A 24,445-nucleotide genomic window follows, 5' to 3' on the forward strand; every position below is an offset into this window, starting at 1 on the left:
AACCTAACGTGAGCTTTATCTGGGTATACATAATGCAAAGCATCCAGATTAGAAGGGAAAAATATGTATTTGTCAGCTACGCAAGAAGAAACATTTGCAAATACCCAGAGCATCGACTGTTCCAGTCAATTGAGGTTATGGAGAAAGAGCCAACATTACATGCACCAATATGCCAACTATTTGATAATAACCCAGATTTAATTTCTTTCTGAATTAACACGATATTCATTAATTGACAGTGTCTCTGCTGCTGCTTCCCAGTGAAAACACATACGCAGAAGATTCCTGGCTGCATTTTAAATGGGAACCTGCGACATATTATATTAGAATCAATCATTTGTCTAATGTTGGTAAATTCATTGTTTTTCTTCTATTTCAAAAATTTTCCTCTACTTATAGCCTGGCTTTTCGCTGTGAGTCTGCAGGCACATTATTAATAAATGCCTTTGCAAATATGATTATGCAAAGAACAAATGAATATTGATTAAACTGAATAATGCATTATTTTCTAGGATAAGTATATTAAATTAACTCTCGGTGAACAAACAGCATGAATTAAACTAGTTAATTTTTTGAAGCTGTAACTAGCTTATTTTGCATTGCTCTGAATGTTCACACAAGTCTGGAACGACACTTGTACTGTTTTTCTCTTCGTTTTAATTGCGAGTCTTAAAAATGTGTATAAGTAACATAGGCTCCTTAAAGGGACGTTGGAAAGTGGAGATGTGTTGAAAAAAGAACAGCCATCACCTCTTCGCGAAGAGGTCTCAGGGCAGATGGCACAGATTTTTTTTTTTTTTTAAACCATTTACTCCCTTTCTGCATGATGATGGAAACTTTAAAATCTGGTCTGTTTCCGTTAGGCTTTTTTAAATGCAGATATGGACTCCTGAGCAAAATCAATCATATTAGGAAACAAATCAATGACTTCATAGCTCCAAATGTGGGTTTTCAGACTAATCTTATTTGAGACTTTTTATTCCAGTGAATTTAAGGAAGTCTTTAAAAGTGTTCATTTATAGAAATAAGAAGTAAGATAAGGAATGATTGGGGGTGGGGAAAGACTTGCCAGATGCTTTAGGGACAGGTACGAGTAAGCATTCAAGAACTTCCAACCATTAACAGGAGGCACCAGGTCCTTGGCGTATGGTACCCCATTTGACCCGCACACTAGTCCCGTGAAGCTGGTGGTATTAACATACCGATTTTCAAGTGGGTAAACAGAGGCTCAGAGAATTTGAGTTGCCCAATGTTCCAGAGCCTAGTGGCAGTGGCACATTCTGAACTCAGATAGTCTGACTCTTGAGCCTGCATTCAGACCTGATGGGATTCCGCGGAGCAGGGAGCATTTCCCAAATGTCCCGAGCAAATTTCTCGGCCAGTGCCACCGACCTTTGGACACAGACAGACAGACCTTAGAGCCCAGGAGACCACAGAAGAGACTCTGCATGCATTATTGTCTCTAAACTCACCCCTATTACGACTCCACCAGTTAATTATCAGAATCAAATGCTACATTTTTGGGGCGCCTGGGTGGCTCAGTGGGTTAGGGCCTCTGCCTTTGGCTCGGGTCATGATCCCAGGGTCCTGGGATCGAGCACCGCGTCGGGCTTTCAGCTCAGCAGGGAGCCTGCTTCCTCCTCTCTCTCTCTGCCTGCCTCTCTGCCTACTTGCAATCTCTGTCTGTCAAATAAATGAATGAGATCTTGAAAAAAAAATGCTACATTTTTCCTATACCTCCCAGTCCTGTATGGCAACTCGAGAACATCCAAGCTCTTGCTCTCTGTGGGTTCCCCCTCCCCCCAACTCCATAAACATCACGGTTCTCTGTTTCCCGCCAGGCTGACAGCAGTGGGTCCCAAGAAGGCAACAGTGGGACTTGCAAGCCGCACCGCTCATGGCGGACGGCGGTAAGTGCTTCCCAAGCAGTTCAGAACGTCAGGGTACAGAACAGGAAGAACGGTGTTGTCCAAAGATGTCTTTCTCTGGAGCAGGGCCATGGTCCCTTCTCTGTCCCATGTTCCACATGGCCTACGGTCAAGGAAGGATGACTCTTGTCTCTGGGGAGAGGAAGAGAAGCCAGCTTCTGTTGCTGGAAGTGACTGTGGTTTCCACAGGCTAAAGGTAGAGAGTGGGTAAGTGGGTCCTCCTGCTCACCAAGCTGAACCCAACACGCCAGCTGCTCGCCCGGAGACTGTCAGTGACCTTTCTCCAATGCGTATCTGATCAAGTCCCACTGAAAACCTCTCCAGGTCTGCCCGCTGCACCTTTGCCTGGCCTACAGGGCCCTCTCCTCAGGAGTTCCCCTATACTCCATGGTTCCCCACCCGGGGTCTTTAAACCCGCCATCTTCCCCGGACCCGCAGACACTTTCCTTCCCTTCTCCATTCCCCCACCCGCCCCCAGCCACTGACTTCTCTCTCTGTGTCTCTCTCTTGGCTCTATAGGCAAATGCCAGGGCTTCCAGGAGCTCCTCCCCGTGTTCCGCCAGCGCTGAGGACTAGACCAGATTTCTGATAGCCTGCCCTTCTTCAAGGGGCTTCTCAGAAGCTCAAGGAGGGCATGGACCTGGTGTACAGCTCCACGCAGGGAAAGGCAGAGATAAAGGGTAGAGTCAGAGATTAGCTAATCGACAGGGGGCAAGGGATACAGGGGTGTCCTTCCAGGTGGAAGGGGCGGCAGGAGCAAGGGCTCGGAGGTGGACACTGCCTTGCAGGGGTGAGGCTCTGCGGAGAGCCCCGAGCATGCGGGCGGAGGCTACGCTAGGGCCGGAAGCCCCAGATGGGCTGTGTAAGTGACGATGCGTGCACCTGTGTCTTTTTTCCGAGATCAAGTCTGGGTGTTTTAAATGGATCGTTTTAATCGACATCTCAGAAGAATTCAAGAGGAGGTACATGTGGAGACAGAATTTCAGGGGGTCTACAGACCCCTTCAACCGCACCCATGGGCCCTGGTTAAGATGCTCCTTTGGAGCCCTGAGTTGCTACCAGCAGCCTCCCTGTCAGCTTCAGCTGTTGGCGTCTGTGATCTAATTCCTCCATCGGACATGTCACGTTTAACGTGGCCCACGCAGAGCTCAGGCTCTCCACACCACTCCCCGCCCTGGCGCGCCAACCTCCCCCCTCCCCAGATTTCTCCTTCCCAGTACCAGCCCCGCCCTCCTCACGCCCTTGATTCCAGGCTCTCTACACCACTGATCAGTGGGTCCAGAGCCCACCCACATGGCTCCCTCTCCAGTCCTGGGGCTCCATTCTGAGCAACGTCCTCTCCCATCAGAAGGACTTCCTTTGATGATGAGTCCTCCTGCTTCTAGCCTGGTAGCCTTAGGGCCTGTGTGTTCCTCTACCTGGAAACTTCCTCCTCTGTCAATCAGGGGCTTTCAGTTCAACAGCCTCCTCCTCAAAGGTCTTTCTTCTTCTATTGTCTTTCTAACATCTCCCTTTATGGGAAAATTAACTTGTTAATGAATTTGTTTGCAAGTTAATTTGTTTTCACCCTCCCTAGAAAGTGTGCTCTGAGAGAAGGCATCTAGTTGGGACCGTGGTTCTTTTCTGTAGAACAAGCCTAGTGGCTTGGAGCACATCTGTGAACCTCTCCAGGTTCCAACTGCTTCATCTGTAAAATGGGGTCAAATAGGGTTATTTGTAATTGTTCTTCCCGATGGGGCTGGAATGAGTAAAAGCAGATCCCAATGCTCACTGTGTGCTGCCTTCTGGGAGGAGGGTGGCCCTGAGTACTGAGCCCGGGGGGGGGGGGGGGGGCTGTCTCCAGGCACTGGATGTCCCCGACAGTTGGGCAATCTCGGAGGGCAGCCTGGGAACATCAAAGTGGAGGACCCACGGAAGGAAACCTTCCAAATAAGGCCACCATGAGACTGTGGTCCTGAAGCCTGCTTTGCTGGTTGCCCTGTCCTGCCCGGCAAGCCTGTCGTCTGACAAGGGCCCTGGCATACTCTCTCTCCCTTCAGCGACGCCGGCGGCCATTTTCACCTTGAGGAAGGAACCAGCTGGCTCTCCGCAGGCCTGTCCTTTGGGCAGAGGGAAGAATGACCACAAAAGCACTGATACTTCCTGGTCCAAGATTGCTTTTAGAGCTGTCATCTTGTTTGACCGTTCCTCAAGCCCTTCAAGGTCGCCTTATTCCCATTTTTTGAAGAGGCAGCTGAAGCTCTGACAGGCCCTGACACACTCCCAAGGTCACAAAGGTTAAAAGTAGTCAGGCCAGGATCCTCCGGGTCTGCCTACGTACTTTGCTTAAGATAGCACTGGAGTTCGTGCGGGCTGCAGCTGGTGCTCCTGAGGTGGCGTTCTGGCCAGGCGGCTCACCTCCCGCTCCAGACTCTTCCTTCTGCCACTCCCCGTGCAACTGGGCAGCAAAGCGCTGGGGCCGTGGGTCGGCTCACTAGGAAAGACCACTCTGGGCCGCCGGCCGCAGCGGGCTGGAGGACCCAGTGGCTGAGTTAGGAGCAGGTCCAGACTGATGCCTGTGTTTCTTTCCAGGCCTCTAAACATATTTTAAATGCAATAAAATAAAGCAGTATTTCTAGTGAATTGCCCTAAGCCTGCATTTTGTGGTTTTAGCTTTTGGGGTGGCTGCCAAGGCCATGACTAATGTGGTCACCAGCCGGAGGCCTGGCCAGGGGCTGTCCCTGGAAAGTTGCACAGGGGTGTGTCAACAGTATCAACACAGATATAAGTAAGCTTGGCAAAGTGTGTGTGTGTGTTTGTGTTTGGAGAGACAGTTTAAAATATCCACTTAAGGGGTGCGTGGGTGGTGCAGTTGGTTAAGCATCCGACTCTTGGTTTCGGCTCAGGTCATGATCTCATAAGGTGTGGGATCAAGGCCTTGGTTAGGCTCCGCGCTCAGAAAGGAGTCTGCTTGGGATTCTCTCCCTCTGCCCCTTGCCCCACTTTTGGGCACGCTCTCTTTCTCTGTCTCTCTTGCAAATAAATAAATAAATCTCCTCTCCCCCTTATCCTGCTCTTCCAAATTTGATGTCAGGAGATTCCCTTCCTCCGGCCGTGCACAGTGTCCATGAGTAGGGTACACCCGTGACCCGGGGGCTGGATCTTCCCTGAGCCCCTCCTCTTCCTGCAGTCTCACTCTCTAGGCCTCCTGGGCCTTGTGAAAACCCAACTACCCTTTTATTGGGCTGGCTTCCCCTCAGAGCTTCAAGGTCACTCCGTCCCAAGAGCCTTCAGAGCCTTCTTCACCCTCCCTAATTCTCACCCAGACTAGGTGAGAGCCCCAGCCCCGTGCTTCCAGAAGCCTATGTTTCTCCCACTCGGGAGTGTCATTGTCCCACCGCTTGGCAATTTCCTGGCCTGAACAGCGAGTTCTTTGAAGGCATCTGTCCTTCTTCCTGCTTCTGGTGCCCCACATGGATGGCATCGTCAGTAAATAGCCATTCACGGAATGTACCAACAAGTACAAGAATACAAAACTATAGTGGAATATTTCGTAAGCACAGAGTTTTAAGAGCCACTGAATGAAGGATTGTCCTTATGTTCCCTTAGCACTGATCGCTCGTGGAATTCTGGTTGCTCGTTTCACTCCTCCAACACGCCACTCTGAATGATTTTATTCACCTTGTTATGCATCACCTGGACCCATGATGCTCAGTAAATATTTGATGAATAAATGAATGGGGGGGGGAGAAGAGGTTGCCAAGCTCGTCTTGCACAATCACATTCAGCGAAGTCCTGCCAACGGTTGGACTTACCTTCTCAGACTTTCAACAAGAAGTGCAAGGTGTACAATCATTGGGTGCTTATACTCTGAGCAGCCTGGTCTCGGAGACCAGTAGAGACACTGGTGGAGATGGTCATGGCCCTGTGCATGCTCCGCTCTGACAGGAACATTTGCTGCAAAGTTTCCCTCCAAGACCAAAAATGTTGGGTGTTAAAGCTAACATTAGGGGTGGGGAAAGGGTTGGAATATTTTTTTTCCCTTCCTATTTTGCCATTGAATCCAGTGTCTCCAAAGTGTGCTGACTTCTCACACCTGGAATTGCACAATCTCTGTTTTTATCCAGCACACAGGCTTATCCAACCCACTCAGTCCCGTAAATGATTTCCGAAAGCTGCACTCCAAGGATGGATTGGAGAAGAAACCGACAGTTTGGCCCAGAAAACAAATAAAAAATTGTAGCTGATGGTAGCATCTACCTCGCAGAAATAAATTATTGGCAAAATCAAATAACACAGGTAAATAACTTGGCCGACAGTCTATACTCTCCATGAATTTAGTCGTTATTGCCTTCTAGAAAATGCTGATGGTATGGTACACTTTGTGCAGTGGGGCTCGGGGGCTTGGAGAAATGGACAAGGTCTCTGAGGATAGGCTTAATATTTCCACTGCTCTGTGCCCCACATTCTGGTGAGGGGAGAAATGTTGAATTGCATCAGAGGTTCCAGAATAGCCAGGGAAGAAAGATTTGTAACACCTTACTGAAACAAAGGAGCCCACAGGTCCCTATTTAAGTAAGTAAATAAATAAATAAATGGGGAAAAGGAAAAGCTTTTCCCTTACAGAAAAAAGAAAACTGACTAATAAATGTTTAAGGGGTGATTGAATTAGAAAATCACCATTTGGCAACCATCATAGTAATAATTAATTTGGCCAAGAAACATCAATGGATGCTAAAATTAATGGGTGAAAGTTTTATGAGGAAGGGGATATTGACATAGTCTCAGAGTACCTCCCCTCCCCACAGAATACTTATTAATTACAAAGGGAATAACTTTCCAGTGGCAAAGGCTGGCAGATTCTGCCACCTTAATGAAGTGATCAAAGTGAACATCATTAGTAATGGGACAAATTGAAATCATGGGCCACCTGATAGGATGCAACGAGAACATAGCATCGCTTCTGTGCTGTTTCTGCAGAAGATGCATAATTTGAACCAAATCACAAGGGAACATCAGACAAACCTAAATTAAGGGTCACTCTATGGCAGACATGGCCCTCTACCCTTCAAAACATCAAGATCATAAAAAGCAAGGAGAAGACCGAGGCACCGTCCAGACGTAAGGAGCCTGAGAAGACGGGAAAATTAAATGTACCCTGTGATCCCGGATTTGGATCTGTTGTGCTCTGAAGGACATTACTGGGGTATCTGGAGAAACCCGAAGGGATTTGGAAGCTCAGATGGTAGCGACGTGTCAGCGTCAACATCACACTTTTACTGTTTATATTGGGGTGAGGTAGGAGAGCGTCCTTCTTTGCAGGAAACACACCCAAGCATTCGGGGGTGACGGGGCATCCGGTGGACAACTGGCTATCAAAGGCCTCAGAGTAGAAAAACCTATCGATATTTGTAGCTTTTCTGTGAGTCTGAAGTTCTCTGAAGTGTGGGTTCTAGGAAATGAGGCAAAGCGTGCCCAAACACAGACACTGAAATCCCCACCCCCGCTTACAGGGGCTCACACCTGCTTCAGCACTTGACAGACACTGGAGCAGAGAAAGGGGCCAAGGCATTATTATTCCTGTGGCAGAGCCGGGTAAAGTAAGGCTACTCAGAACAAGATGATGCTAGAGCTAGAAGACAAATCGCCTCCTGGAGCACAAGGGACTTGCCACATTCTCAGAGTCAGGGCTGAAATGAAATCCAAGGGCCCATACCGTCTGCTTGCACCAAGCTGCATCTCATTAAAACTATGTGCATTTATTTGACTCGTCCATAAGATTATTAATTTTTAGAGGGGGGAGGGGCAGGGGGTGAGGGAGAGAGAGAACCTTAAGCAGGCTCCACGCCCAGTGCGTGACCCCGATGAAGGGCTCGATCTCCCAACCCTGAGATCATAACCTGGGCAGAAATCAAGAGTCAGACACTTCACTGACCGAGCCACCCAGGCACCCCTGTTCAGAGGATTACTATGTTCTGGTGCATTTAGAGATGGGATAAAATTGGGATGACAAAAATGGTCCAGAATTTACAGTGGGAACAAAATAGAAACATCCAGCACAAAAACCCAAAAGCAGGGGATTTGCTCATATTTGCTACTGCAGTTCCAGAGCTCGGGTAGGATCTGGCATATGGCAGAGTTACTGAATGAATGAATGCTCTAAAAAAACTTTCAGGTGAAAAGGGTAAATACTCAGAGAAATTGTTTTCTTGTCCCAAAGAACTCTCAACCTTCAGGAGACCATGCTGATAAGCCCAGGCTCACCTGGCCAGAACTACAGCAGTACACAGCTGTGAAAGTCCTGGCAAGCAGGACACGCAGTTCTGCCCAGAGGCCTAGGTCACCGTTGGTTCTCGAAACTCCCTTCTAATATTTGCTGTAGCTCTTGCAGTGGCTCTGGCTTTCCCACACACGTACTATCATGCGGTGGTTCAGTGCATGGTAATGGAAGCCAAACTGCCTGTGTGTGTGTGTGTGTGTGTGTGTGTGCATGTGTGCACGCGTATGTGTATGAACACTGGCTCTACCACTTACCGGATGTGTGATCTTGGGTTAGTTACTTAACCCCTGACTCCTCATTTGTAAAACAGAGATAGTAAGACTGGGACTAATATAATGCCATATGTTAGCTACAGTAAAAAAAAAATAACAACAACAAACCACACACATACACACACACACACACTAAACAGAGATGATAAGAAAACCTATAGATTATAGGAAGCTAGCGCATTTATATAGTAAGTACTCTAGAAATGTTTCCCAGATCGCTGGTTGCTGGTCAGAGCCCAGCCCAGGGCACAGTTCCCCCCGGAGGATTCTCCCAGACTGCTCTCTGGCACACCCACCATAAATCTGCCCTGCTTCCTGCCTTTCGGGGGCTGTGTCTCAAACAAGGGGACATTTGAACTAGGTCCAAAGGATGGGTAAATTTCAAAGGATAAAAGAGAAGGTGCCCACGGTGCCCGAGGCTCACAGGCAACTTCTCCCTAGCCCCTGAGAGGCCCCACCTTGGGCTGAAAGTCATTTACCCGGAATGGATTGTGCTGACATCATTTCTGTTTACTCAGGGCTCTGGCGCAGTCTGTAGTTGGCAGTTTGGGGTGACTTAAAATAGCACTTTGTAAACCTTTAGAAGCAAGAGTAATGGAGCGACTCACAGAGACAGCAGAAGGCAGTAAGCATGGGGTGTCTGGGGACAAATCTCAGCTCCACCATTCCTTAGCTGTGTCACTCCGGACAAGTTCCTTAACCTCTCTGTGCCCCAGTTTCTTCGTCTCTGCAATAGGAATAATGACGATAATGGTGCCCGCTTCCTGGGAAGTGCCAATGAGTTCATCACGGTAGAGGGCTCAGAAGAGCAGCTGGTGCAGAATATGTACTCTACGGATGTCTCCGTTAAACAGCACATAAATAAACTATGACAATACTCAAAACTGAAACAGAAGATGGGAGGAGCCACCCGTGTAAACAAACATAATAGTGTTGAATTAGTCATGCCCTCATGAATGAAACCCCAGGCATTTTCACTGTCTTCCTGCCTCTGTGCATAATCTGGGGTGGGGGTAAATCTCTCTCCTTACCCAGAAGACAGAAATTATTTTTAAGTCAATCATGAGTTATCTATCGCAGATCGGAAAAGGCCAAGTTGGCGGGGCGGTGAGGATGTTGGGGAGGAGCCTGTCTTCATAAGCGACATTTTAGAAACCTTGGCACTGAGTGGACAAAATGCATGGAAAGGTCATTTTTCTAACCACGAAAAGGTCAAAATGCATGGAATAGAAAACCAAACCAAACCAATACGTGCATTTTCCCACCACCATCACCTTCAGGGAAAGGAAACATGTCTCCCAGGGACCGACAGGGTACAAATAAACACCTGTTTGGTTGGCTTCTCTACCCCTAGCGTGGCACAACTGTCGAGAGGCTGCGAATTCAAGCACATTTGTGAGGGTGGCGCTGGCCTTCCGATACCACTGGATAAGGTGCCGCATTTAGGCTTTTTTGCCCCCTCAAGTGGATTCCCACTGGAAGTCCCCGCGTGGAGCGCAGCAGGTGGGGCCAGGACGGGTGAGGGGCCTGGCTGCCCGGGGCATCACATTGGCCGATTGACTGGGACAATGAGGGAGCCCGCACAAGTCGGGCTCTAAAGGCACAGGCCAGAGTGCGCCCGCAAACGGGTCAGCCCTGTAGTAGCCCTTCGCAGATGTTGCCCAAACGCAGAGATCTTGAGAGAGTTTTCTTTCCAAAGCTGGCAGAGATACTGCTGGTATCAAGTGTTGTGCCCATAAAAATGATCAAGTGCCGGTTAATGTCAGTGCTTTGCTAAGAGCAACAGCTGTGCTGGCAGGCGGAGGGGGGGTGCACAGGGGAGGGGTTGGGGTGGGAGTGGGCAGGGGAGGGGGCAGGGGGTGGGAGAACTGTTTAATCAAGTGGAGTTCAGCGCTCCTGAGCCTGGCAAGAAGCAGCTTTCAATACGTGCACTTGTAAGGATGTGTCCCGGCTGCCCAGGCCGCCTCTCTCCCCACCGCAACGACACAGCCCGCTGCGCAGTCCACATGCCTTCACCCAGCAAGGTCCAAAGGTAGAAAGACAGTAGTGTCCACGGGGCTTGCTTCTTTTGTCCTGCCACGCCTGCTTCACAGGCAGCAAGCATTCCCGGGATCACGCAAGAGAAGGCTGTTGTCAGGTGTACCACAATACCCAAGTATGGGGGTGGTGATGATTATTTTGTAGGTTCTCAGCAAGAACTAACCCGAGAAAGATGCGTAAATCTCCCAATGTTTAAGTAATGACACTTCAAATGGCCCTGAGGCTACAGGAATTCTATGTAACCTTAATAGCTCTAAATAATAATTTATTATAGCCATTTGAAAATCAGCTTGGGGTGATTTTTTTTTAAAGATTTTATTTATTTATTTGACAGAGATCACAGGTAGGCAGAGAGGCAGGCCGAGAGAGAGGAGGAAGCAGGCTCCCCGCTGAGCAGAGAGCCCGCTGCGGGGCTCGATCCCAGGACCCTGGGATCATGAACTGAGCCGAAGGCAGATGCTTAACCGACTGAGCCACCCAGGCGCCCCCCTGCCTGCGTTTCTTTATAAGAGGTACTCCTTAAACCCTAGTGATTTGGCTCCTACCCTCAGTGTGTGAGTTATCTATTGCTTGCCGTGCAAATTACCCTCAAACGTAGTGACTTAAGACAACACACCTTTGTTACCACCCACTCTTTGTGGGTCCGGGAGTTGGATGTCTGGGGCGGGCGCTCCTGGCTCAGGGTCTCTCAAGGGCTACAATCAAGACGTCGGCCGGGATCATGCTCTTTTCAGAGCTGGGCTGGGTAACAATTCCTTCCCAAGCCTCGTCATGTACTTGTTGGCAGGATTCAATTCTTCAGGGGCAGCTGGACGGAAGGCCGTTGCTTGCCGGCCAGAGGCCAGCCCCAGTCCCCGGCCGCGGGGGCCTCTCCGCGGGCCTCTCTCCTCTCACATGCATTTGTGAGAGTGAGCAAGGGAGAGAGCCAGAGACTATGTGAGTCGCGTGGAAGTCGCAGTCTTTTTAAACTTCATCTTAGAAGCAAGATCTATCACTTTTGCTGCATTCTGGTGGGTGGAATGCATCCTGTGGGAAACAGGTGGCCAGGCCCAGTCCACGCTAAAAGGGCAGGGGTCACACCAAAGCGCCAATAATCGGAGGCAGGGATCGCTGCAGGGGGCAGGGGGGGCGGGGGATGGGGGAGGGACGGGTCACCTCAGAGGTTTGTGTACTGTGTGGAGATGGCTTGAGATGTCATCGCCAAAGCCAACCAACTTTGGATGGACGCCACCTCCCTGGAGCCTCTCACGCAGGCAATATCCCCTCTCTGTCACTCCCTTCTGGTCACCACCTCGGGTCCTCCTTCTCTCCCTGCGCAGCTGTGAGCTTGACCGAGCTTGAAGTGGACACACCAGCAAAAACATGGGGACTGACGGGAGTGGTACGACGCGTGTCCCGGGGTCGGTGCTGGACTCTCGTGCCCACATCTCCCCCGTCTACCGTGCCGCCCATGGCAGTCCCAGCCTGCTCTCCACCTTGTAACAGCACTTCGCGCATCATCTCCATAGGAGGAAGTCAGACGGCTCCATCTGCGACTTTGGTATCTCTCCCGGGCCTCACCTCTGTCTAACTGCCTGTCGGGCATCCAAAAGGGTGGTGTCCTGGGACCCTCAGACCAGCAGATCCATCCATGCCCTCACCAAACCCTGTCCCTCCACTAGTCGCCATCTCTGCCGTTACCCTGAGGCCTGAAACCTCAGCATTACGTCTGACTCCTCTTCCCTCCACGTCTCGCACCAGCCACTTACAAAGCTTTGTTGGCGCTACCCATGCATCATCTGCACTCTTCTCCCTGTCCCCTTTAGACTGCTGCTGTTGGTCTCTGTCTGCCTCTGGGCTCTGCTCTTTCTCATCAGTCCTACACATTCCTTTCCAATGAATCTTCCTCGAGTGCATCTCTGATCATTCCACTTCCTGCTAAAAACCCATCCCTGGTTGCCCACCCATTACAGAAGAAAGTTCAAATTCCTCAGCTGGTCTGTCATCCGAGGCCTGCCATGATCTGGTCCCATCTGTGGTCCCCGCTCATTTCATGGGCTGTGTGTCCCCCGGTCGTGCAGAAGCTCTTCTCTAGCTCTCAGGATTTCCTGCCTTAGTGGCTTTGAGCTTTTGTTCCTCGTCCCCTCAGCCTGAAATTCTCTGCCACCACTCCTTACCAGTCCTTCTCCAGCGTCAGCTCCTGCCTGTCCTCCGTGGCCTGCCACCAGGGTCATTGCCCACACAGGAATTTCCCTGAGCATTCCACCTTCTCCAAAATCTGATTTGAAAGTAACACTTCTGTACTGTGAAATCCCAGAATCCCTTACTTGTCTACCCTAGGGCACTTTACTGGGGCATTTCAGCTCAAATGTGCTCCTTCCTAGTACACTGGGAACTTTTTAATGTAGGATACGTGCTTGATTCATTTTTATCCTATGCAATCGATAGTACCTTACCTATCCGCAAAACCAATTGATTTAAGATCTTTTTATAATGCCCTCATTAAATACGTAGGCCCATTTGCCTCATGGTCACAGAAAATGAGAGGAGATACAGTGAACATAGTGTTATTACTTAAAGGTTAGTATTAGGTTTGGGTGACATCTTACAGCTCATTATTTCCTTTTATGCTCTCCTTGATTATATCTGAATTTCTCTCCAAAGGATAACAATACACGTTGTGACCCTAAGAAATAATGTCTACATTTTCCTGTTGGTAACACTACTTAATAAATGTACCCATCACAACTTCTCGTGGGAAGACAATCCGTAGTATTCAGTTCCATAAATAGTCATCAGGCATCTACAATGGATGTTAGAGAAGTCAGACCTAACTAATTCCAACTCCACAGGCCTTGCGGTGGGGGATGGGAGTATAAGACAGGGTGACAAGTTACAGCACCAGCTGAATTTCTCCCCTGCAGTGTCCAAACACTGCAGCCGTCCATGAAGGTGGATAAGCTCATTTGCTACGTACAGTGTGGGAAATCTCGAGGCAAGAATCAGCCAGTTATGGAGGTCTGTGCATGGATGCCCATGGTTCCCTTGACTGATGTTAAGAGCAGTGCTTCTCAGTGTGGGGCCCAGGACAGCAGCAGCATCACCTGGGAGCTTATGAATGATGCCAACTCTTGGGCCCTGCCCTAGACCTACTGACTTGGAAATGCCGTGGGTAGCGCCCAGCGAACCGTGTCACAACAAGCTCCCCCACGACAAGCCATTCCGATGCACTGACTTATGATATTACTCATCTCTCCAAGTTCTTCCAGTTCAACCCATCCCTTCTCCGAAGAGGTCCCATTGGTCTTCGAACCAGGGTCTGTATGTTCCCGAGAATCCATGAAGACTTTGGATGAAGTTTTAAGAGAACTAAGTTCCAGGTCCTCAATTTCAATATGTACTTTTTTCCCCTAAAACCTATCCACTTGAGAAAGCATCCATGGTGGGAGCAGCAAGTCAGTCTGGCTTGTCTACCTTTCCTGTCGCCTCCAAACTTCTCACACTTCACCAAAGAAAGGCTAGCTTTCGCCCATCCCAACTCTCACTCTGGTGCATTGCTCCAGGAATGTCAATACGTCTGGGGAAAACAAACAAGGAGGCAATTTGAAATACTGTGCTAGTGTCAAAAAAGTGGGTAACACATCTCTTTGCAAGTAGGTGGTCTCCAGTTCTTTGCTTTCAACAAAATTGAAGGAAGGCGGAGTTGTATTGTCAGCTGAGGGATCATTTAAAAATGTTTTTCAATGGAACTCTTGGGCATTGCTGGTCAGGAGGCAGCCAGCCCAGCAGACAATATTTTATTTAAAAATAAAACTACCCTGTGATCCAACAATTCTATTTCTGGGTATAAACCCAAAAATACTGAAAGCAGAGATTCAAAGGGCTATTTCTTGTCTCATTATTCACCACAGCCCAGGGGTAGAAGCAGCTGCTATTATTGGTTGAGACAGCAAAAAGGTGGGAAGCAGCTTTACTGACAAGAGCCAACCAGTGGAAGTGACTGGAAAACCCATCACTCGATAAATAAACAAAATACAGTACAGACGCAGAATGGACTCGTACTCGGCCTGAACAAAGAAAGAAGTTCTGACACCTGTTCCGTGTTCCAACACGGATGAACCCTGAAGACATGATGCTAAGGGAAATAAGCCAGCCACAAAGGGACACACACTGTCTGGTCCTACTTGTCCAGGGAACCTACAGTGCTCCAATTCCTAGTGACAGAAAGGGGAAAGGTGGTCTATAGCAGGATGGCCTGGGGCAGGGGGGAATGCAGAGTCAGTGTTTAGTCGGGGCAGAGTTTCAGTTCGGGAAAGTGGAAGGTTTGTAGAGAGGGATGGTGGCGTGTACTTAAATTCACTGAACCGAGCACTTAAAATAGCTAAAACAGGAAATTGTGTGATGTATATTTTACCATCATGTAAAACAATTCTCAGTGACAATCATTCTGTGCTTTGGGGAGCATGCAAGGTGAAACGAGTTTGGAAAAGTCAGGTGACATTTGCTCTAACAAAACTCCACTCCTCCTTCTAGTCCAATACACCTATTTATGTCAGAGTCCTTCCTAAATAGCTATAAAATGAAAAAAATGGAAAGAAAATCAATATGGAATCCTATTGCCATCTAGCAATGAGGAACAGTGATCTCAGGAACATGGACTAATCAGGCAGAAAATCCTCATCAACCACTGTCTGGGGAGGTTGCGGAGAAAAGGGAAATCCCAGGCACCGTTGGTGGGAAAGCAGACTGGTACAGCCACTCTAGAGAACAGTATGGAGGTACCTAAAAAAAAAAAAAAAATAGCTACTGTATGACCCAGCAATTCTACTTTGGGGTATATATTCAAAGGAAATAAGAACACTATCTCAAAGTGATACCTGCCCCTGCACGTTCACTGGAGCATCATTCACAATAGTTGAGACGTGCAAACAATCCATTGACGGATGAAGGGATAATGAATGGGCATTAAGCTAAGTGAGAGGAGTCAGATGGAGAAAGAGAAATCCTATATGTTCTCACTTATATGTGGAATCCAAAGAAGCCGAACCCATCGAAATAGAGAGTAGGACAGTGGTTGCCAGGGTTTGAGGGGGCAGGGGAAATGGGGAGATGCTGGTCAAAGAGTATAAACTTCCAGCTCTAAGATGAACGAGGTCTGGGGAGTAAACATCCAGCGTAGTGCCCGTAAGCAATGGCACCCTATTATATACTTGGAAGTTGTTACAAGAATAGACCGGAAATGTTAGCACCACAAGAACAGATTATGTCAGTGGATGGAGGTGTGAACTAATCATAATTACGTAGTATATATATGTATCAAATCATCACGCAATATACCTTAAACCATTACAGGTTATATGTCAAAAAGATCATGATAAAGCTGTAGAAAACCATTTTTAAAAAAGTATGTTGTGCATGATACTGCACTAGCCTAAAAAATAAGTAAAGAATATGTGTGCGGGATGCTTATTTTTTCAAAATTATTTTAGAAGGGCACAAGGCCAAAAAGTTTGAATATCTTTGCTCTGACTCCTTTCTTGCCAATTCCTCCTCAGTTACATGGTATACACTCCCAGTCTAAGATGGTTCTTCTTCTCAGCTCCCTCTATCCATGGAAAAGATGAACACTAGGGGTACCTCTTGATTTCAGATTGAAATCATCATTGTCGGGGAATCTCAGTGAATCTCCATCAGGGGTGACTCTGCCCCCCGCATGGGGAGGTCTGCTCCAGGCACCCAGCAGGTAGAAAGAACACAGAATCCTCCGCATTCTCGACAGATCACAGGACAGTCTCCCACCATAAAGAACAATCTGGCTCAAAATATCAATGGTCCTGAAGTTGGAAAAACCTGTAAGGCATGAATACCCAAACGATTGGACAGACAAATGAATAAACCATCAAGTAAATGAAGAAACAAGAAACAAAGGGATCAATGAACGAATGCTAGCTGGTAAAGCCTCCAGTCAGTACCGTGGGGCAGGTTCCGTGCGAGGCTCTCAGGAAATACCGGTGAACGTGACAGACCCAAGGCCAAATGTTCTTTCTTCTTCCCCCCAGTCAGCTTTAACGAAGCTTAGGAGCTAGCCCAACCCAGTGCCTTTTCGAGGCCCAGAGCAGCTTGCTCAAATAGCAAAACTGTCCCCTCTATCCAGACCCACATTTGTCTTGTCTTTGGGGTGCTCTGAAAGCCCCCATCTTTGTATTTGCTTGGGGTAGGCACTTCCCTGTCCCCTGTTGAGCCCTATTCCCACTCTCAGATAATCACCTGAAAGCTCTCCCCTCTGTAACACTTCTTCTGTCAAACAGCCTCCCAACTCCATAGCATGACTCCTGAGTAGCTGTGTTCTGGTCCCTTTGGTTCTCATCAGCAAGCCGAGAGGGGAGATCACCGTGATCACACAGGGGCGGGGACTCCGAGCCCTACACACCTCTGAAGAAGTAATACAGACAGTCCACAACCTCATCTACATGCCTGATCCCTAGGTTTTCCATCTCCTTCTAACCAGTGGCCTCTGAGAATGTCTTGTCTTCCAGTTGGTGGATCAAGTTAACTAAACTGTGATAACTGCAAGATGGTTACTGCACAGAGGGCCGAAAGGGCTGCTGTGTCCTTTTAGCCTCCTGTTCCATCCTGAGTCTCAGGGCCTGACGGTGCTGCAGATCCAAATCTAGAAGTCCGCAGATCCAAATCTTCAGGAACGCAGCCCTTTTGCCACAACTCCAGATCGTAACAGCTAGCACCGATGGACCGCTTGTCATCCGGCAGACACTGTGCTGAGTGCTCTCGGGAGGCCAGCCTACTGTAGGCATCAGGCAAGATGGCCGCGGGACAGTGAGGCTCTCCTTCTACAGCCCACACAAGTTCTGACAATCTCAGACTTTAAGGCAGCTTTAAGGCAGCTGAGTATGCCCACGAAACAAAAGCTATTAATCCCCATCCTCTAAGACATGGTCTTGACCTTCTGATGCAATAGCCATTTAGCGGGCAAGTTGGAGGGGCCTGTCTACCCACATACTCTCTCAGAACTGCTTCCCATCTGTGGTCACCGATGAAGAGGGGAGCCTAAGCTGTCCCAGTCAATCCACCCATCTTGCCCTCAGCTGATTAAATCCATCTACCTAAATCGAGTTGGTCCAATCTAATTCCCCTGCCGAGAATATGGAACTGAGGCCCCAGGAGACCAAGGCAGGTAGCTATGGGAAACAGCCGTGTGAACATGATCTTGATGCTTCGTGTGCAAGGGGGGAGGAGAAGTAAGAAAGCTGGTCCACAGTGACAGAGGCAGAGAGATTGGAGATGCCAGGGGACAAGGACTGTGTGATCTGTGTAGTGTCAAGTCCTGATGGCTTTCAGCTCTTACAAGGCTGGGCTTACCTTGTTTATTGACTTTTGGTTCTCTGATAATCCCCCCTGTCATTTATTTTCAATGAACTCTCCTTTTTTTGGAGCTAGGTTGGGTGAGTGTCTCTTCCTTGCATCCAAGGACTCATGAACCACTAAAATAAAACCTTCACTGAGAAGCTACTAGTCAATGAACACCTTACTTACTAAATCTGGAGTATCCTGGTCCATTGTGATTGACTCTGAAAACTTCCAATGTGTGTGTTTCATATCCCCTAATTGAGTAGTAAGTTATCTACCATTTTTATTCATTCATCTAGTCACTGAACATTTCTTGGGAGGCTACCACATGCTCGATGTTCAGAAGATCACATCAAGGACAGGATGGGACACCTGCTTTCAACAAACTTACAAATTCATTAGCAATTGGAAAGTACAAAGCAAAAAGAAACAGCCTCTGTAATAAAATGCCAATAAAACATAAGATTTCAGAGGAAGGAGCCATTAGTTTTCCTTGTAAAGGCTGGGGAAGGCTTCATAGAGGAGGTGTCTCCTGAGCCGAAGTTTGAAGGGTGAGTGGAATTTTCACCAGCAAAGAAAGGAGGGAAGAAGAGCAGATGAGGTTAGCTGTTGCCACAATTGTGCTGTGTAACAAACCACCTCAAAATGAAGGGGCTTGTTAAGACAATCATTTGTTCTTATACAACTATATGTTCTCTATAGGTCAGCTGATCTAGGCTGGGCTCCACTGGGGCTTGGATCCATGATGCAGGTATGTGCGTGTGTGCATGCATATGTGTGTGTGTGTGCGCACACGCACACGTATGTGTGTGTGTGTGAGTGTGTGTGTGTGTGTGTGTGTGTACATGCCTGTGTCCTTTCTAGAGCCCAGGCTGAAAGGGCAGGAGCTACACAAAGACAGCTGTTCTCACAGAGAGTACGTCCGACTAGTCCGTCACAACTAACATCCTCCAGACCAGAGTAAAGCACAGAACTGAGTCCAAAGTCAGAGGGCCGAGAAATATGTTCTCCCTCTCGTGGAACTGCAAGGTCACCGGGCCTGGATACAGGACAAGGGAATGATTTGGAACAGCTATGACAATCCCAGGTGGAGAGAGTAAAGAGATAATCAAAAGCACGGAGGTCAGAATGTATATGGATTGTTTACCAGGAGATAATAGGATAAAACTTAAAGTTAAATTTAAAAAAAGTTTCCAGCAAAGTTATGGAGAGCTTTGATCACGCTGTGGAACATGGGCTTTCTTCCACAGGTTCGAGGGAGCCAGTGGGGCTCACGTGATTATAGCCGGTTTTAGTAACACTGAAAGGAATGAGAGGAGGCCATTTAGGAGGCCGGTGTAGTGGTCTAAGAACGTATGGAAGTTGAGTGGCTATGAGAGATGTTCGGAAGACTTTAATCTATGTCCACAAATCATCTGATACTCCTCTTTTAAAGAGGAAATTCATTGTTCTTTCTGAGTGTGGGCTGTGCTCAGTAACTTGTCTCCATTGAGTAGGATACGGTGAGTGAGGGGCATGTGACTTCTAAAACTCGGTCACAAAAGGCAGGTGGTCTTTTGGTTTCCTCCATCTGGGGGAAGCTAGCTGTCCCATCATGAGGTCACTCAAGCAGCTCAATGGAGAGGCCCGTCTCTGGAGGAATTAATTCCTTTTGTCATAGCTAATAAGGAGCTGAGGTCTCCTGCTAATGGCCACTAAGTAACCAGTCAGGCCTTCAGATGACTACATCCTTAGCCGACATTTTGACCACAACCTCGTGAGAGACTCTGAGCCAGAGCCACCTGGTCTAAGGTGTTGCTGGATTCCTCACCCACAGAAATTGAGTGAGATATTAAGTGTTTACTACATCAAGATGTTAAGTTCTGGGATAGTTTGTTACACAGCAAGAGATAAATAGTATATCTGGGATATAGAAGGTGAGAGAAAAGAGTAAGAGAGGAAGAGCAGGTCTGAGGGACAGAGGTAGGAGAAGATGAAGGATTCATTTTAGGACAGTGTTTTGGACTGACTTGTATCTCCCCTCAAAATTTATCTGCTGAAGTCCGACCCCCTAATGTGATTGTTTGCAAATAGGGCCTTTGGGGGAGTAATTAAGGCTAACTGACATCATACAGGTGGGGCCCTACTCCAATAGGACTGGTGTCCTTATTGGAAGACAAAGGGACACGAGAGATCTCTCTCTTTCTCTCCATGTGTGTACAGGGAAGGGGCCACATGAGGATACAGCAAGAAGGTGGTAGTCTTTACCCCAAGGAAGTAGCTCTCACCAGACCACGACCCTGCTGGCACCTTTATCTTGTACTTCAAGTTTCCAGAACTGTGAGGAAACACATTTCTGCTGCTTAAGCCACGCCTCCTGTGGTATTCTGTTCTGGCAGTGCAAGGGGAGATGGACAGGTTGAGTTTGCTGCAGCAGGCCATTCCCGGTGAGGATATCTAGTGATGAGTTGGAAATACAGCTGGAGCTCAGAAGGGAGATGTGGCTAGTGAGTCATCAGATCACTGGCATTTGGAGACAGATGAGCTAGATCAGCCCCAGAAAAAAAGAACGCACGGAGACAGAGGATGGGAGCTAGAACAGCAGGAGGGGCTGGGGATCGCACCTACAACTGAACGGTTCAATGAAGAAGACAGAGTGATGGCTTTGAAGGTAAAAGTCAAGCACAGCAGAAGCAAAGGGAGATTTGGAAGCCAGAGAAGTGGATCAACAGTGCCAACTACTCAGAAAATAAGTATAAAAGAGGATCAGGACAGGCCGATTTTGAATTAGGGGGTCATTGCTGACTTCAGTGAGCAGGATTGTTTGGCTTCTGAAAAGCCAGCTTACAGTGGGTTGTGTCGTCACTGTAACCCCCCCTCCCCCAGGGGCTCCTTCCAGGGACCAGGTGGGTTGCTCTGCGGCGGCTGGCGGTACTTTGTACGTGTGGTCTTTGGCAGCCAACACTTCAGAAACTGCCTTAGCTTCACAGAGTCATCCCACCCCAGGTCAGACTTCTTTTCAGGCTGGCACACATCTACTGACTGATCCCATGGCAGCATGAAGGGCTAGCCATGGCAGCCTAATGCAGGGCAACTGAAGGGCCATCTCCCTCTGGAGAGCCCTGTGAGGCCAGCAGAGCAATCATGGGGCCTGCATCCCAGCACATCTCCCTCAGCCTAATCAGGCTTCCTCTCCCTGCCTTCCACAGATGCTCATCCCTAGGGAGCCCACTCATAAATCCATTGCGTTCTAACTCTGTCTCCAAATCTGCTTCCCAAAGAACCCACCCTGAGACGTGGCCTGAAGGAAAGAACTAGAGGCCTCAAGGATAGACAGTTCCTGCAAGGCCTCACAGAGCCAAAGAAAGATGGGCCATAGCTAGAGGGCAAAGATGTTGTCCCCTAAGTTTCCTTCTGTACCAGGCGCCAAGCTGGACACACAGCAGGTGCTTTTGCCTCTACTGTAGAACGAAGACAGAGTTGGCAGCGGGATGACTAATTCTTCGGATTTTTCCTTTCACATATTCAAATGCAAACATGAGGCCAGAAGATCTTAGATTGACTTGAATTGCCTCCTTCCTGCCCCCAGCCCCTCCCCACATGCATGCACACACTACTCTATTTCCTAGAAATAAGGGATCTCCTTTTAGCGCTTCCCTGGCCTGGGGTCAGACAGGAAAAGTGATTATGGCACTTGTGTGTGTCTGTTTCCCCACAGCCAAGAAGTGTGCAGGAAAAGGAGGAATGGCCAGAAGCACTTTCCATTGCTGATAAGGCGGGCAGCCCCGTCAGCCAAGGTCAAGAGAACCACTGCTCCTCAGGCTGGAACCATGTTGAACTCCCTCCTCAACTGACAGGAACTCAGTCAACTGGGAACAAACACATGGCAGGGTTGAAATGTCTTGGGGAATCATGCAGTTCTCCAACATGACAGACCCCAAGCCTCCTCTCTGGAGAAAATGGGGCAGAAAAGAATGCTTAATGAGGTGCGTTGTGATCACTGCAGAGGGAGCTTCCCTGCCAAGGCTCCAACCCACAACTCAAAGGGCTCCTTTTTCACACAGTGCTCTGACTGGGAGCCAGTTGGAAACACGCAGGGAGCCAGGTAGGGGACCCTGGTTGTCATGGATGACCTGGCCCCAGAGCTGCAAAATACAGATGCTGGGGGGGCGGGCATTTCAGGAGGTACAGATGCTGACCATGATCTGCCTGAGTACAAAGTCAAGGGCTCTGGAAAAACACAGAATCAAATGGCTGCATGCAGGAAAGAAAATTGGAAGCATTTTACAGGACCCTTTGCATCAGCCTGGTGAAATCATCCCTCCTTGGAAGCTTACCGAGTGAATGGTAACAAGGAAAAGATGGAGATCAAGCAAGGGCTGTAAGATGGGGTATATTGAGTTTAAAACAATTTTTTGGAAATGTCATGGGGGATAGGACATGTTTTAAGCACTGTCCCCATGTTAAGATGCTCTCCCAAATGTCTCTGGGGGTGTTTTGTGTCTGAGGTTAGGAGGGTGCTGTTCTAGAAAATACGAATGTGCAATGAGCGGAAAAAGAGATAGGAAAAAAGGCATAAAAGTTATAGTTTTTTTTTTAAAGGAAGGCAAGATCCATGGGAATCTAAATGGACTTGAATTTCTTATCAGTACAAACCGAAAAATAATGCCCAAGTCCCCAACAATTGCCTTTAAATCAAAAAGCTGCACACTGGGTTTTAAAAACTCCACCCCGGGCGCCTGGGTAGCTCAGTGGGTTAAGCCGCTGCTCTCGGCTCAGGTCATGATCCTAGGGTCCTGGGATCGAGTCCCACATCAGGCTCTCTGCTCAGCAGGGAGCCTGCTTCCCCCTCTCTCTTTCTGCCTGCCTCTCTGCCTACTTGTGATCTCTCTCTGTCAAGTAAATAAATAAAATCTTAAAAAAAAAATCCACCCCACCACCCACCCCATGAAAAGAAGAAGAAAAGAAAACAGGAAAAAAGAAAAGGAAAGGAAAAAAAAAAGTTCAAACCCAGAAGAGGGGAAATATACTCTAAGGATATTCTTACACTTCTGCTTCAAATTACTACCTCCTCCAAAATCTAGTGGTTTTCCACTGAATGGCAGTGTTACTGTGTTCCATGGCCTGCTGAAATGAACGTGGTCAGAGCGGATTCTAGCATAAGCCCTATGTTACCCCAGAATCAAGCTGTTCTCTCCTTTGACCTCTAGTAACCCACTGCTGAGTGCTCTGCCTCAATTTATGAAACTACAGATTGTTCTGAGTCCACTATCCTCGAATCTCCTTGGTCATTTTCTTTTCTTTTTTTTTTTTTTTTAAGATTTTATTTATTCGACAGAGAGAGATCACAAGTAGGCAGAGAGGCAGGCAGAGAGAGAGGAGGAAGCAGGCTCCCCACCGAGCAGAGAGCCCGATGCGGGGCTCGATCCCAGGACCCTAGGATCATGACCTGAGCCGAGAGCAGAGGCTTTAACCCACTGAGCCACCCAGGCGCCCCTCCTTGGTCATTTTCAAACAGTCCATGGCATTGTCCCATCTTCGCCCATGAATTCAGCACACTTTTATGGTATGCAACTTCCGTGGCGGGAACCGTGTTAGGTCCTGGGGATACTCCAATGATGAAGCCTGAGTGCTGCCTGCGGGCAGCTCGGAGTCTACACTGGGAGACCTTCAAGTAAATAGGTGACTAGAATGTGGCCTAACAAGGGCTGTGGCCAAGGATGCACTAACTGCTCAAGAGGGTCCAGGGAGGGCGCTGGGGAGAAGAAGTGAGGTCTGAGCTTCACCAAAACCCAGCCTTTGCTCTCATCAGTCAGGAGCTCTAGGAGAGCAGGGATGTCAGTCACCTCGCTTGGCCCATCGTAGGCATGTGACAAATGCGACCCTGAATGTTAGTCTTTCCTCAGAAAGATTGTAAGACAAAGCAGCTGCTTGCACATTTTCCCCTTTCCATTCTCTCTCTCTCTCTTTTTTTTTAAAGGTTTTATTAATTTGTTTGACAGAGAGCAAGCACACGAGCAGGGGGAGTGGCAGGGGAGAGGGAGAAGCAGGCGCTTCACGGAGCCAGGAGCCCCACATGGGACTCGATCCCAGGACCCTGAAATCATGAGCCAAGAGCAAGTCTCCCCATCGGAAGAAATGCCAAGTTATCATGAAGCTTAGCTTATGTGTATACAACTGCTAGTTTTTTAAGTTTGGGGGCAAATCTGCAGAAAATGTGTAATCAGATTTCAAACGGTGCCAATCTCACAAAGACTCTGCTTTGGTGTGAAGTTTAAACATAGCTAATGCTCCCACAACCCTGCTTAGTGGGATCCAACATTGTGACAGAAAATCACGAATTTTAGAAAGAATCTAGTCAGAACCTGTAAGGCAGGCAGGACGGCAAACGGAAGCACAGTGGCTAAGAGTTCTAGCCCGGCCTGTGTTTTGTTTAGTCACGACAGCATTGTGTTTTTAAAAAGGAAGAAGAATTTGAATGTCCCTAGCCAGGATGAGCCCTCCGGTTTGAACCAGCTCCTACCACTCCTGATTGCCTTCCGCTCACCCACCTGGCCCTATGAAGTTCCTGGCCGGACCCCTCGGAAAGCATTTACATTTGGGACCCCTGATCTAGGGACTTT

The 24,445-nt window shown here is 48.3% G+C and overlaps 1 protein-coding gene across 2 annotated transcripts in view; it reads right to left on the reverse strand.

The window, feature by feature from the left end:
- ZIC3 (Zic family member 3) overlaps positions 1-24,445 on the reverse strand; it is a 113,880-nt gene that overhangs the window by 86,280 nt on the left and 3,155 nt on the right. The window lies entirely within an intron of this gene.

Source organism: Mustela nivalis (genome assembly GCF_964662115.1).
Source record: "Mustela nivalis genome assembly, chromosome: X".
NCBI classification, from domain to species: domain Eukaryota; kingdom Metazoa; phylum Chordata; class Mammalia; order Carnivora; family Mustelidae; genus Mustela; species Mustela nivalis.